Here is a 12,462-nt window from a genome sequence, read left to right as displayed (position 1 = left end):
CATTGGATTGATAGGCCAGGTACTGTCTTTTGCTTTTGTTTGGCCATGTTGTGTGCGCAGTCACTAGGATTATGTGAACTAATGTAAACTCAAAAGAACCAATTGAATGACCAAAAAGTAAAGATAGCTACACTCATTTAAGCAGTAAGAACCTATAAAGATGTGAGTGAACCAGCCAATATAAAAGTATATAATCTTTATTGAAAAATTTGTTAAAAGACAAACACATAAAACAGACAATGATGAGGACACATACAATTAACCTCAGGTGAACCAAAATATACAAGCAATAAATAGCATAAGTGCATAATGGTCATGTATCGGAAAAAAAGTGCACCAAAAAAGGGGTGCTGTCCAAGTTTCTTTGAAGAGCCAATAGTCTTTAGGTAGATGAAGAGTGTCCCAAAGAACACCAATAAGGTGGAACTATATTAAATTTCAAGCTAAACAAAGCTTTTTTCTTCATTCAAGACTAAATGTATGAGAGCCACAATCCTTTTGCTACAAAACGTGGCATATAACAGGGGAAACAAAGAATACATGTGTCTATGATATTAACAGGATATAATCCTATAAGATGCAAACATAATAGTTTATAAAAAGCAAATCCTGAATGGATCAGGTGGTATAACCACAACAATGTTTCCAAATGCCTACAGTCCCAAACAGGGGAGAAGCAGGATCTCAACCATACATATAAAGAAAAGGCAGAAACTGACACAAGTGTCAAAATATAACACTTTTTTCACAGGGCTGGACTAGGAGGCCATATTCCCAGTGTTATAATCAGATAGAAGGGCGGAATGGCTGCATTACCACAGTACTATACCTTTACAAGGAAACAGAGTCAGCCATAGGACCGACCCAAACACTGTGGTGAATCCACAAAAACACACACCAGAAGGGTGTTACAGGGCCCAGACTAAAAAGCCATATTCCCAGTACTATAGCCCACAGAAAGGCAGCATGGCTGCAATACCACAGTAATTTGCCCCTACAAGGGAACAAAGTCAGCCATAAGAACCAACCTTAGCACTGAGTGGCAAGCCCACAAAGACACAGACCAGGAAGATAATAACCTGAGGATAAAGGTACCCCGACACGTGTTTCCCCTTGGAAGAAGCTTTTCTGCGAAACACGTGTCGGGGTACCTTTATCCTCAGGTTATTATCTTCCTGGTCTGTGTCTTTGTGGGCTTGCCACTCAGTGCTAAGGTTGGTTCTTATGGCTGACTTTGTTCCCTTGTAGGGGCAAATTACTGTGGTATTGCAGCCATGCTGCCTTTCTGTGGGCTATAGTACTGGGAATATGGCTTTTTAGTCTGGGCCCTGTAACACCCTTCTGGTGTGTGTTTTTGTGGATTCACCACAGTGTTTGGGTCGGTCCTATGGCTGACTCTGTTTCCTTGTAAAGGTATAGTACTGTGGTAATGCAGCCATTCCGCCCTTCTATCTGATTATAACACTGGGAATATGGCCTCCTAGTCCAGCCCTGTGAAAAAAGTGTTATATTTTGACACTTGTGTCAGTTTCTGCCTTTTCTTTATATGTATGGTTGAGATCTGCTTCTCCCCTGTTTGGGACTGTAGGCATTTGGAAACATTGTTGTGGTTATACCACCTGATCCATTCAGGATTTGCTTTTTATAAACTATTATGTTTGCATCTTATAGGATTATATCCTGTTAATATCATAGACACATGTATTCTTTGTTTCCCCTGTTATATGCCACGTTTTGTAGCAATAGGATTGTGGCTCTCATACATTTAGTCTTGAATGAAGAAAAAAGCTTTGTTTAGCTTGAAATTTAATATAGTTCCACCTTATTGGTGTTCTTTGGGACACTCTTCATCTACCTAAAGACTATTGGCTCTTCAAAGAAACTTGGACAGCACCCCTTTTTTGGTGCACTTTTTTTCCGATACATGACCATTATGCACTTATGCTATTTATTGCTTGTATATTTTGGTTCACCTGAGGTTAATTGTATGTGTCCTCATCATTGTCTGTTTTATGTGTTTGTCTTTTAACAAATTTTTCAATAAAGATTATATACTTTTATATTGGCTGGTTCACTCACATCTTTATAGGTTCTTACTGCTTAAATGAGTGTAGCTATCTTTACTTTTTGGTCATTCAATTGGTTCTTTTGAGTTTACATTAGTTCACATAATCCTAGTGACTGTGCACACAACATTGCGAAACAAATGCAAAAGACATTATCTGGCCTATCAATCCAATGGAAACTCATAGGCAACACAGTCCATTAGACTAGGCAAATACATGTAGCCATACAAAGTTCATGGGCCTTGCCTCAGAGTCGAACCCACAACCTCTTGGAGAACAAGCAAAGAGCCTACCACTAAACCAACACAGAGAAGTTGGAAACTGACTCTACATTAATTCACATAATCCTAGTGACTGCGCACACAACATGGCCAAACAAAAGCAAAAGACAGTACCTGGCCTATCAATCCAATGGAAACTCATAGGCAACACAGTCCATTGGACTAGACAATTACATGGAGACATACAAAGTCCATGGGCCTTGCTTCAGAGTCAAACCCACAACCTCTCGCAGCCAAGCAAAGAGCCTACCACTACACCAATACAGAGAAGTGGGAAACTGATTCTACATTAATTCACATAATCCTACCGACTGCGCACACAACATGGCTAAACAAAAGCAAAAGACAGTACCTGGCTTATCAATCCAATGGAAACTCATAGGCAACACAGTCCATTGGACTAGGCAATAACATGCAGCCATACAAAGTCCATGGGCCTTGCCTCAAAGTCGAACTCACAACCTCTCGCAGCTCAAGCAAAGAGCTTACCACTACACCAACACAGAGAAATGTGAACCTGACTCTACATTAATTCACATAATCCTAGTGGCTGCGCACACAACATGGCCAAACGAAAGCAAAAGTCCATACCTGGCCTATCAATCCAATGGAAACTCATAGGCAACACAGTCCATTGGACTAGGCAATTACATGCAGCCATAAAAAGTCCATGGGCCTTGCCTCAGAGTCAAACCCACAACTTCTCGCAGCCCAAGCAAAGATCCTACCAATACACCAACACAGAGAAGTGGAAAACAGATTCTACATTAATTCACATAATCCTAGTGACTGCGCACACAACATGGCCAAACGAAAGCAAAAGACAGTACCTGGCCTATCAATCCAATGGAAACTCAGAGGCAACCCCACCCATTGGACTAGGCAATTACATGCAGCCATACAGAGTCCATGGGCCTTGCCTCAGAGTCTATCCCACAACCTTTGGCAGAACAAACAAAGAGCCTACAACCACACCAACACAAAGAAGTAGGAAGCTGCATCTACATTAATTCACATAATCCTAGTGACTGCGCACACAACATGGCCAAACAGAAGCAAAAGACATTACCTGGCCTATCAAGCCAATGGAAACTCATAGGCAACACAGTCCATTGAACTAGGCAATTACATGCAGCCATACAAAGTCCATGGGCCTTGCCTCAGAGTCAAACCCACAACCTCTCGCAGCCAAGCAAAGCGCCTTCCACTACACCAACACAGAGAAGTGGGAAACTGATTCTACATTAATTCACATAATCCTACCGACTTCGCACACAACATAACCAAACAAAAGACATTACCTGGCCTATCAGTCCAATGAAAACTCATAGGCAACACAGTACATTGGACTAGGCAATTACATGCAGCCATACAAAGTCTATGGGCTTTGCCTCAGAGTCAAACCCACATTTTCTCGCAGCCCAAGCAAAGAGCCTACCACTACACCAACACAGAGAAGTTGAAAACTGAGTTTACATTAGTTCACATAATCCTAGTGACTGCGCACACAACATGGCCAAACAAAAGCAAAAGGTAGTACCTGGCCTATCAATCCAATAGGAACTCATAGGTAACACAGTCAACTAAAATAGGCAATTACATGCAGCCATACAAACTCCATGGGCCTTGCCTCAAAGTCGACCCAACAACCTTTCGCAGCTTAAGCAAAGAGACTACCACTACACCAACACAGAGAAGTAGGTAAATGACTCTACATTAATTCACATAATCCTAGTGACTGCGCACACAACATGGCCAAACAAATGCAAAAGATATTATCTGGCCTATCAATCCAATGAAATCATAGGCAACATAGTCCATTAGACTAAGCAAAGTCATACAAAGTTAATGGGCCTTGCCTCAGAGTCGAACCCACAACCTCTTGGAGAACAAGCAAAGAGCCTACCACTAAACCAACACAGAGAAGTTGGAAACAGACTCTACATTAATTCACAGAATCCTAGTGACTGCGCACACAACATGGCCAAACAAAAGCAAAAGACAGTACCTGGCCTATCAATCCAATGGAAACTCAAAGCTAACACAGTACATTGGACTAGGCAATTACATGCAGCCATACAAAGTCCATGGGCCTTGCATTAGAGTCGAACCCACAACCTCTCGCAGCCCAAGCAAAGAGCCTACCACTACACCAACACAGAGAAGTGGGAAACTGATTCTACATTAATTCAAATAATCCTACTGACTGCGCACACAACATGGCCAAACAAAAGACAATACCTGGCCTATCAATTCAAAGGAAACTCATAGGCAACACAGTCCATTGGACTTGGCAATTACATGCAGCCATACAAAGTCCATGGGCTTTGCCTCAGAGTCAAACCCACAATTTCTCGCAGCCCAAGTTAATAGCCTACGATTACACCAACACAGAGAAGTTGGAAACTGAGTTTACATTAGTTCACATAATCCTAGTGACTGCGCACACAACATGGCCAAACAAAAGACAATACCTGGCCTATCAATTCAATGGAAACTCATAGGCAACACAGTCAATTGAACTAGGCAATTACATGCTGCCATACAAACTCCATGTGCTTTGCCTCAGAGTCGAACCCACAACCTCTCACAGCTTAAGCAAAGAGACTACAACTACACCAACACAGAGAAGTAGGTGAATGATTCTACATTAATTCACATAATCCTAGTGACTGCGAACACAACATGGCCAAACATAAGCAAAAGGCAGTACCTGGCCTATCAATCCAATGGGAACTCATACGCAACACAGTCAATTGAACTACGCAATTACATGCAGCCATACAAACTCCATGGGCCTTGCCTCAGAGTCGAACCCACAACCTCTCGCAGCTTAAGCAAAGAGCCTACCCCTAAACCAACACAGAGAAGTGGGAAACTGATTCTACATTAATTCACATAATCCTACCGACTGCGCACACAACACGGCCAAACAAAAGACAATACCTGGCCTATCAATTCAATGGAAACTCATAGGCAACACAGTCCATTGGACTAGGCAATTACATGCAGCCATACAAAGTCCATGGGCTTTGCCTAAAAGTCAAACCCACAACTTCTCGCAGCCCAAGAAAAGAGCCTACCACTACACCAACACAGAGAAGTTGGTAACTGAGTTTACATTAATTCACATAATCCTAGTGACTGCGCACACAACATGGCCAAACAAAAGCAAAAGACAGTACCTGGCCTATCAATCCAATGGAAAATCATAGGCAACACAGTCCATTGGACTAGACAATTACATGGAGACATACAAAGTCCATGGGCCTTTCCTCAGAGTCAAACCCACAACCTCTCGCAGCCAAGCAAAGAGCCTACCACTACACCAACACAGAGAAGTGGAAAACTGATTCTACATTAATTCACATAATCCTACCGACTGCGCACACAACATGGCCAAACAAAAGACAATACCTGGCCTATCAATCCAATGGAAACTCATAGGCAACACAGTCCATTAGACTAGGCAAATACATGCAGCCATATAAAGTTCATGGGCCTTGCCTCAGAGTCGAACCCACATCCTCTTGGAGAACAAGCAAAGAGCCTACCACTAATCCAACACAGAGAAGTTGGAAACCGACTCTACATTAATTCACATAATCCTAGTGACTGCGCACACAACATGGCCAAACAAAAGCAAAAGACATTACCTGGCCTATCAATCCAATGTAAACTCATAGGTAACACAGTACATTACTAGGATTATGTGAATTAATGTAGAGTCAGGTTCACATTTCTCTGTGTTGGTGTAGTGGTAGGCTCTTTGCTTGAGCTGCGAGAGGTTGTGAGTTAGACTTTGAGGCATGGCCCATGGACTTTGTATGGCTGCATGTTATTGCCTAGTCCAATGGACTATGTTGCCTATGAGTTTCAATTGGATTGATAGGCAAGGTACTGTCTTTTGCTTTTGTTTGGCCATGTTGTGTTCGCAGTCACTAGGATTATGTGAATTAATGTAGAGTCATTCACCTTCTTCTCTGTGTTGGTGTAGTGGTAGTCTCTTTGCTTAAACTGCGAGAGGTTGTGGGTTCGACTCTGAGGCAAAGCCCATGGAGTTTGTATGGCAGCATGTAATTGCCTAGTTCAATTGACTGTGTTGCCTATGAGTTTCCATTGAATTGATAGGCCAGGTATTGTCTTTTGTTTGGCCATGTTGTGTGCGCAGTCACTAGGATTATGTGAACTAATGTAAACTCAGTTTCCAACTTCTCTGTGTTGGTGTAATCGTAGGCTATTTCCTTGGGCTGCGAGAAATTGTGGGTTTGACTCTGAGGCAAAGCCCATGGACTTTGTATGGCTGCATGTAATTGCCAAGTCCAATGGACTGTGTTGCCTATGAGTTTCCTTTGAATTGATAGGCCAGGTATTGTCTTTTGTTTGGCCATGTTGTGTGCGCAGTCGGTAGGATTATTTGAATTAATGTAGAAACAGTTGCCCACTTCTCTGTGTTGGTGTAGTGGTAGGCTCTTTGCTTGGGCTGCGAGAGGTTGTGGGTTCGACTCTAATGCAAGGCCCATGGACTTTGTATGTCTCCATGTAATTGTCTAGTCCAATGGACTGTGTTGCCTATGAGTTTCCATTGGTTTGATAGGCCAGGTACTGTCTTTTGCTTTTGTTTGGCCATTTTATGTGCGCAGTCACTAGGATTATGTGAATTAATGAAGAATTGGTTTTCCACTTCTCTGTGTTGGTGTATTAGTAGGCTCTTTCCTTGGGCTATGAGAGGGTGTGGGTTCGACTCTGGGGCAAGGCCAATGGGCTTTGTATGGCTGCATGTAATTGCCTAGTCCAATGTACTGTGTTAGCTTTGAGTTTCCATTGGATTGATAGGCCAGGTGCTGTCTTTTGCTTTTGTTTTGCCATGTTGTGTGCGCAGTCACTAGGATTCTGTGAATTAATGTAGAGTTTGTTTCCAACTTCTCTGTGTTGGTTTAGTGGTAGGCTCTTTGCTTGTTCTCCAAGAGGTTGTGGGTTCGACTCTGAGGCAAGGCCCATTAACTTTGTATGGCTGCATATATTTGCTTAGTCTAATGGACTATGTTGCCTATGATTTCATTGGATTGATAGGCCAGATAATGTCTTTTGCATTTGTTTGGCCATGTTGGGTGCGCAGTCTCTAGGATTATGTGAATTAATGTAGAGTCCTTTACCTACTTCTCTGTGTTGGTGTAGTGGTAGTCTTTTTGCTTAAGCTGCGAAAGGTTGTTGGTTCGACTTTGAGGCAAGGCCCATGGAGTTTGTATGGATGCATGTAATTGCCTATTTCAGTTGACTGTGTTACCTATGAGTTCCTATTGGATTGATAGGCCAGGTACTACCTTTTGCTTTTGTTTGGCCATGTTGTGTGCGCAGTCACTAGGATTATGTGAACTAATGTAAACTCAGTTTTCAACTTCTCTGTGTTGGTGTAGTGGTAGGCTCTTTTCTTGGGCTGCGAGAAAATGTGGGTTTGACTCTGAGGCAAAGCCCATAGACTTTGTATGGCTGCATGTAATTGCCTAGTCCAATGGACTGTGTTGCCTATGAGTTTTCATTGGACTGATAGGCCAGGTATTGTCTTTTGTTTGGTTATGTTGTGTGCGAAGTCGGTAGGATTATGTGAATTAATGTAGAATCAGTTTCCCACTTCTCTGTGTTGGTGTAGTGGAAGGCGCTTTGCTTGGCTGCGAGAAGTTGTGGGTTTGACTCTGAGGCAAGGCCCATGGACTTTGTATGGCTGCATGTAATTGCCTAGTTCAATGGACTGTGTTGCCTATGAGTTTCCATTGGCTTGATAGGCCAGGTAATGTCTTTTGCTTCTGTTTGGCCATGTTGTGTGCGCAGTCACTAGGATTATGTGAATTAATGTAGATGCAGCTTCCTACTTCTTTGTGTTGGTGTGGTTGTAGGCTCTTTGCTTGTTCTGCCAGAGGTTGTGGGATAGACTCTGAGGCAAGGCCCATGGACTCTGTATGGCTGCATGTAATTGCCTAGTCCAATGGATGGGGTTGCCTCTGAGTTTCCATTGGATTGATAGGCCAGGTACTGTCTTTTGCTTTTGTTTGGCCATGTTGTGTGCGCAGTCACTAGGATTATGTGAGTTAATGTAGAGTCGGTTTCACACTTCTCCGTGTTGCTGTAGTGGTAGGCTTTTTTCTTGGGCTGCGAGAGGTTGTGAGTTCGACTCTGAGGCAAGGCCCATGGACTTTTTATGGCTGCATGTAATTGCATAGTCCAATGGACTGTGTTACCTATGAGATTCCATTGGATTGATAGGCCAGGTGCCTTCTTTTGCTTTTGTTTGGCCATGTTTTGTGCGCAGTCACTAGGATTATGTGAATTAATGTTGAGTCAGTTTCCCACTTTTCTGTGTTGGTGTAGTGGTAGGCTCTTTGCTTGGGCTGGGAGAGGTTGTGAGTTCGACTCAAATGCAAGGCTCATGGACTTTGTATGGCTGCATCTAATTGCCTAGTCCAAAGGACTGTGTTGCCTATGAGTTTCCATTGGATTGATAGGCCAGGTATTGACTTTTGCTTTCGTTTGGCCATGTTGTGTGCGCAGTCACTAGGATTATGTGAATTAATATAGAGTCAGTTTCACATTTCTCTGTGTTGGTGTAGTGGTAGGCTCTTTGCTTGAGCTGCGAGAGGTTGTGGATTTGACTCTGAGGCAAGGCCCTTGGACTTTTTATGGCTGCATGTAATTGCCTAGTATAATGGACTGTGTTGCCTATGAGTTTCCATTGGATTGATAGGCCAGGTATTGACTTTTGCTTTCGTTTGGCCATGTTGTGTGCGCAGTCACTAGGTTTATGTGAATTAATGTAGAGTCAGGTTCACATTTCTCTGTGTTGGTGTAGTAGTAGGCTCTTTGCTTAAACTGCGAGAGGTTGTGAGTTCGACTTTGAGGCAAGGCCCATGGACATTGTATGGCTGCATGTTATTGCCTAGTCCAATGGACTATGTTGCTTATGAGCTTCAATTGGATTGATAGGCCAGATACTGTCTTTTGCTTTTGTTTGGCCATGTTGTGTGCGCAGTCACTAGGATTATGTGAATTAATGTAGAGTCATTGACCTACTTCTCTGTGTTGGTTTAGTGGTAGGCTCTTTGCTTGTTCTCCAAGAGGTTGTGGGTTCGACTCTGAGGCAAGGCCCATGAACTTTGTATGGCTGCATGTATTTGCCTAGTCTAATGGACTGTGTTGCCTATGAGTTTCCATTGGATTGATAGGCTAGATAATGTCTTTTGCATTTGTTTGGCCATGTTGTGTGCACAGTCACTAGGATTATGTGAACTAATGTAAACTCTGTTACCAACTTCTCTGTGTTGGTGTAGTGGTAGGCTCTTTGCTTGGGCTGCGAGAAATTGTGGGTTTGACTCTGAGGCAAAGCCCATGGACTTTGTATGGCTGCATGTAATTGTCTTGTCCAATGGACTGTGTTGCCTATGAGTTTCCACTGGTTTGATAGGCCAGGTAATGTCTTTTGCTTTTGTTTGGCCATGTTGTGTGCGCAGTCACTAGGAATATGTGAATTAATGTAGACGCAGCTTCCTACTTTTTTGTGTTGGTGTAGTTGTAAGCTCTTTGCTTGTTCTGCCAGAGGTTGTGGGTTTGACTCTGAGGCAAGGCCCATGGACTTTGTATGGCTGCATGTAATTGCCTAGTCCAATTGATTGCGTTGCCTATGAGTTTCCATTGGATTGATAGGCCAGGTACCGTCTTTTGCTTTTGTTTGGCCATGTTGTGTGCGCAGTCACTAGGATTATGTGAATTAATGTAGAATCTGTTTTCCACTTCTCTGTGTTGGTGTATTGGTAGGCTCTTTGCTTGGGCTACGAGAGGTTGTGGGTTTGACTCTGGGGCAAGGCCCATGGGCTTTGTATGGCTGCATGCAATTGCCTAGTCCAATGTACTGTGTTACCTATGAGTTTACATTGGATTGATAGGCCAGGTAATGTCTTTTGCTTTTGTTTGGCCATGTTGTGTGCGCAGTCACTAGGATTATGTGAATTAATGTAGAGTCAGTTTCCAACTTCTCTGTGTTGGTTTAGTGGTAGGCTCTTTGCTTGTTCTCCAAGAGGATGTGGGTTCGACTCTGAGGCAAGGCCCATGAACTTTGTATGGCTGCATGTATTTGACTAGTCTAATGGACTGTGTTGCCTATGAGTTTCCATTGGATTGATAGGCCAGGTATTGTCTTTTGTTTGGCCATGTTGTGTGCGCAGTCGGTAGGATTATGTGAATTAATGTAGAATCAGTTTCCCACTTCTCTGTGTTGGTGTAGTGGTAGGCTCTTTGCTTGGGCTGCGAGAAGTTGTGGGTTTGCCTTTTAGGCAAAGCCCATGGACTTTGTATGGCTGCATGTAATTGCCTAGTCCAATGGACTGTGTTGCCTATGAGTTTCCATTGAATTGATAGGCCAGGTATTGTCTTTTGTTTAGCCATGTTGTGTGCGCAGTCGGTAGGATTATGTGAATTAATGTAGAATCAGTTTCCCACTTCTCTGTGTTGGTGTAGTGGTAGGCTCTTTGCTTGGCTGCGAGAGGTTGAGGGTTTGACTCTGAGGCAAGGGCCATGGACTTTGTATGTCTCCATGTAATTTTCTAGTCCAATGGACTGTGTTGCCTATGAGTTTCCATTGGATTGATAAGCCAGGTACTGACTTTTGCTTTTGTTTGGCCATGTTGTGTGCGCAGTCGGTAGGATTATGTGAATTAATGTAGTACCAGTTTCCCACTTTTCTGTGTTGGTGTAGTAGTAGGCTCTTTGCTTGGCTGCGCGAGGTTGTGGGTTTGACTCTGAGGCAAGGCCCATGGACTTTGTATGTCTCCATGTAATTGTCTAGACCAATGGACTGTGTTGCCTATGAGTTTCCATTGGATTGATAGGCCAGGTACTGTCTTTTGCTTTTGTTTGGCCATGTTGTGTGCGCAGTCACTAGGATTATGTGAATTAATGTAGAGTCAGTTCCCAACTTCTCTGTGTTGGTTTAGGGGTAGGCTCTTTGCTTAAGCTGCGAGAGGTTGTGGGTTCGACTCTGAGGCAAGGCCCATGGAGGTTGTATGGCTGCATATAATTGCGTAGTTCAATTGACTGTGTTGCCTATGAGTTCCCATTGGATTGATAGGCCAGGTACTGCCTTTTGCTTTTGTTTGGCCATGTTGTGTGCGCAGTCACTAGGATTATGTGAATTAATGTAGAGTCTGGTTCACATTTCTCTGTGTTGGTGTAGTGGTAGGCTCTTTGCTTGAGCTGCGAGAGGTTGTGAGTTCGACTTTGAGGCAAGGCCCATGGACGTTGTATGGCTGCATGTTATTGCCTAGTCCAATGGACTATGTTGCCTATGAGTTTTAATTGGAATGATAGGCCAGGTACTGTCTTTTGCTTTTGTTTGGCCATGTTGTGTGCGCAGTCACTAGGATTATGTGAATTAATGTAGAGTCAGTTTCACACTTCTCTGTGTTGCTGTAGTGGTAGGCTTTTTTCTTGGGCTGCGAGAGGTTGTGAGTTCGACTCTGAGGCAAGGCCCATGGACTTTGTATGGCTGCATGTAATTGCCTAGTCCAATGGACTGTGTTGCCTATGAGTTTCCATTGGATTGATAGGCCAGGTACTGTCTTTTGCTTTCGTTTGGCCATGTTGTGTGCGCAGTCACTAGGATTATGTGAGTTAATGAAGAGTCAGTTTCAAACTTCTCTGTGTTGGTGTAGTGGTAGGCTCTTTGCTTTGGCTGCGAGAAGTTGTGGGTTTGACTCTAATGCAAGGTTCATGGACTTTGTATAACTGCATGTAATTGCCTAGTCCACTGGACTGTGTTGCCTATGAGTTTCCATTGGATTGATAGGCCAGGTATTGACTTTTGCTTTCGTTTGGCCATGTTGTGTGCGCAGTCACTAGGATTATGTGAATTAATGTAGAGTCAGTTTCACATTTCTGTGTGTTGGTGTAGTGGTAGGATCTTTGCTTGGGCTGCGAGAAGTTGTGGGTTTGACTCTGAGGCAAGGCCCATGGACTTTTTATGGCTGCATGTAATTGCCTAGTCCAATGGACTGTGTTGCCTATGAGTTTCCATTGGATTGATAGGCCAGGTATGGACTTTTGCTTTCGTTTGGCCATGTTGTGTGCGC

The sequence above is a fragment of the Anomaloglossus baeobatrachus genome, unplaced genomic scaffold (assembly GCF_048569485.1).
Source record: "Anomaloglossus baeobatrachus isolate aAnoBae1 unplaced genomic scaffold, aAnoBae1.hap1 Scaffold_29, whole genome shotgun sequence".
Classification (NCBI taxonomy): Eukaryota; Metazoa; Chordata; class Amphibia; order Anura; family Aromobatidae; genus Anomaloglossus; species Anomaloglossus baeobatrachus.
This window is presented reverse-complemented; position numbering follows the sequence as displayed.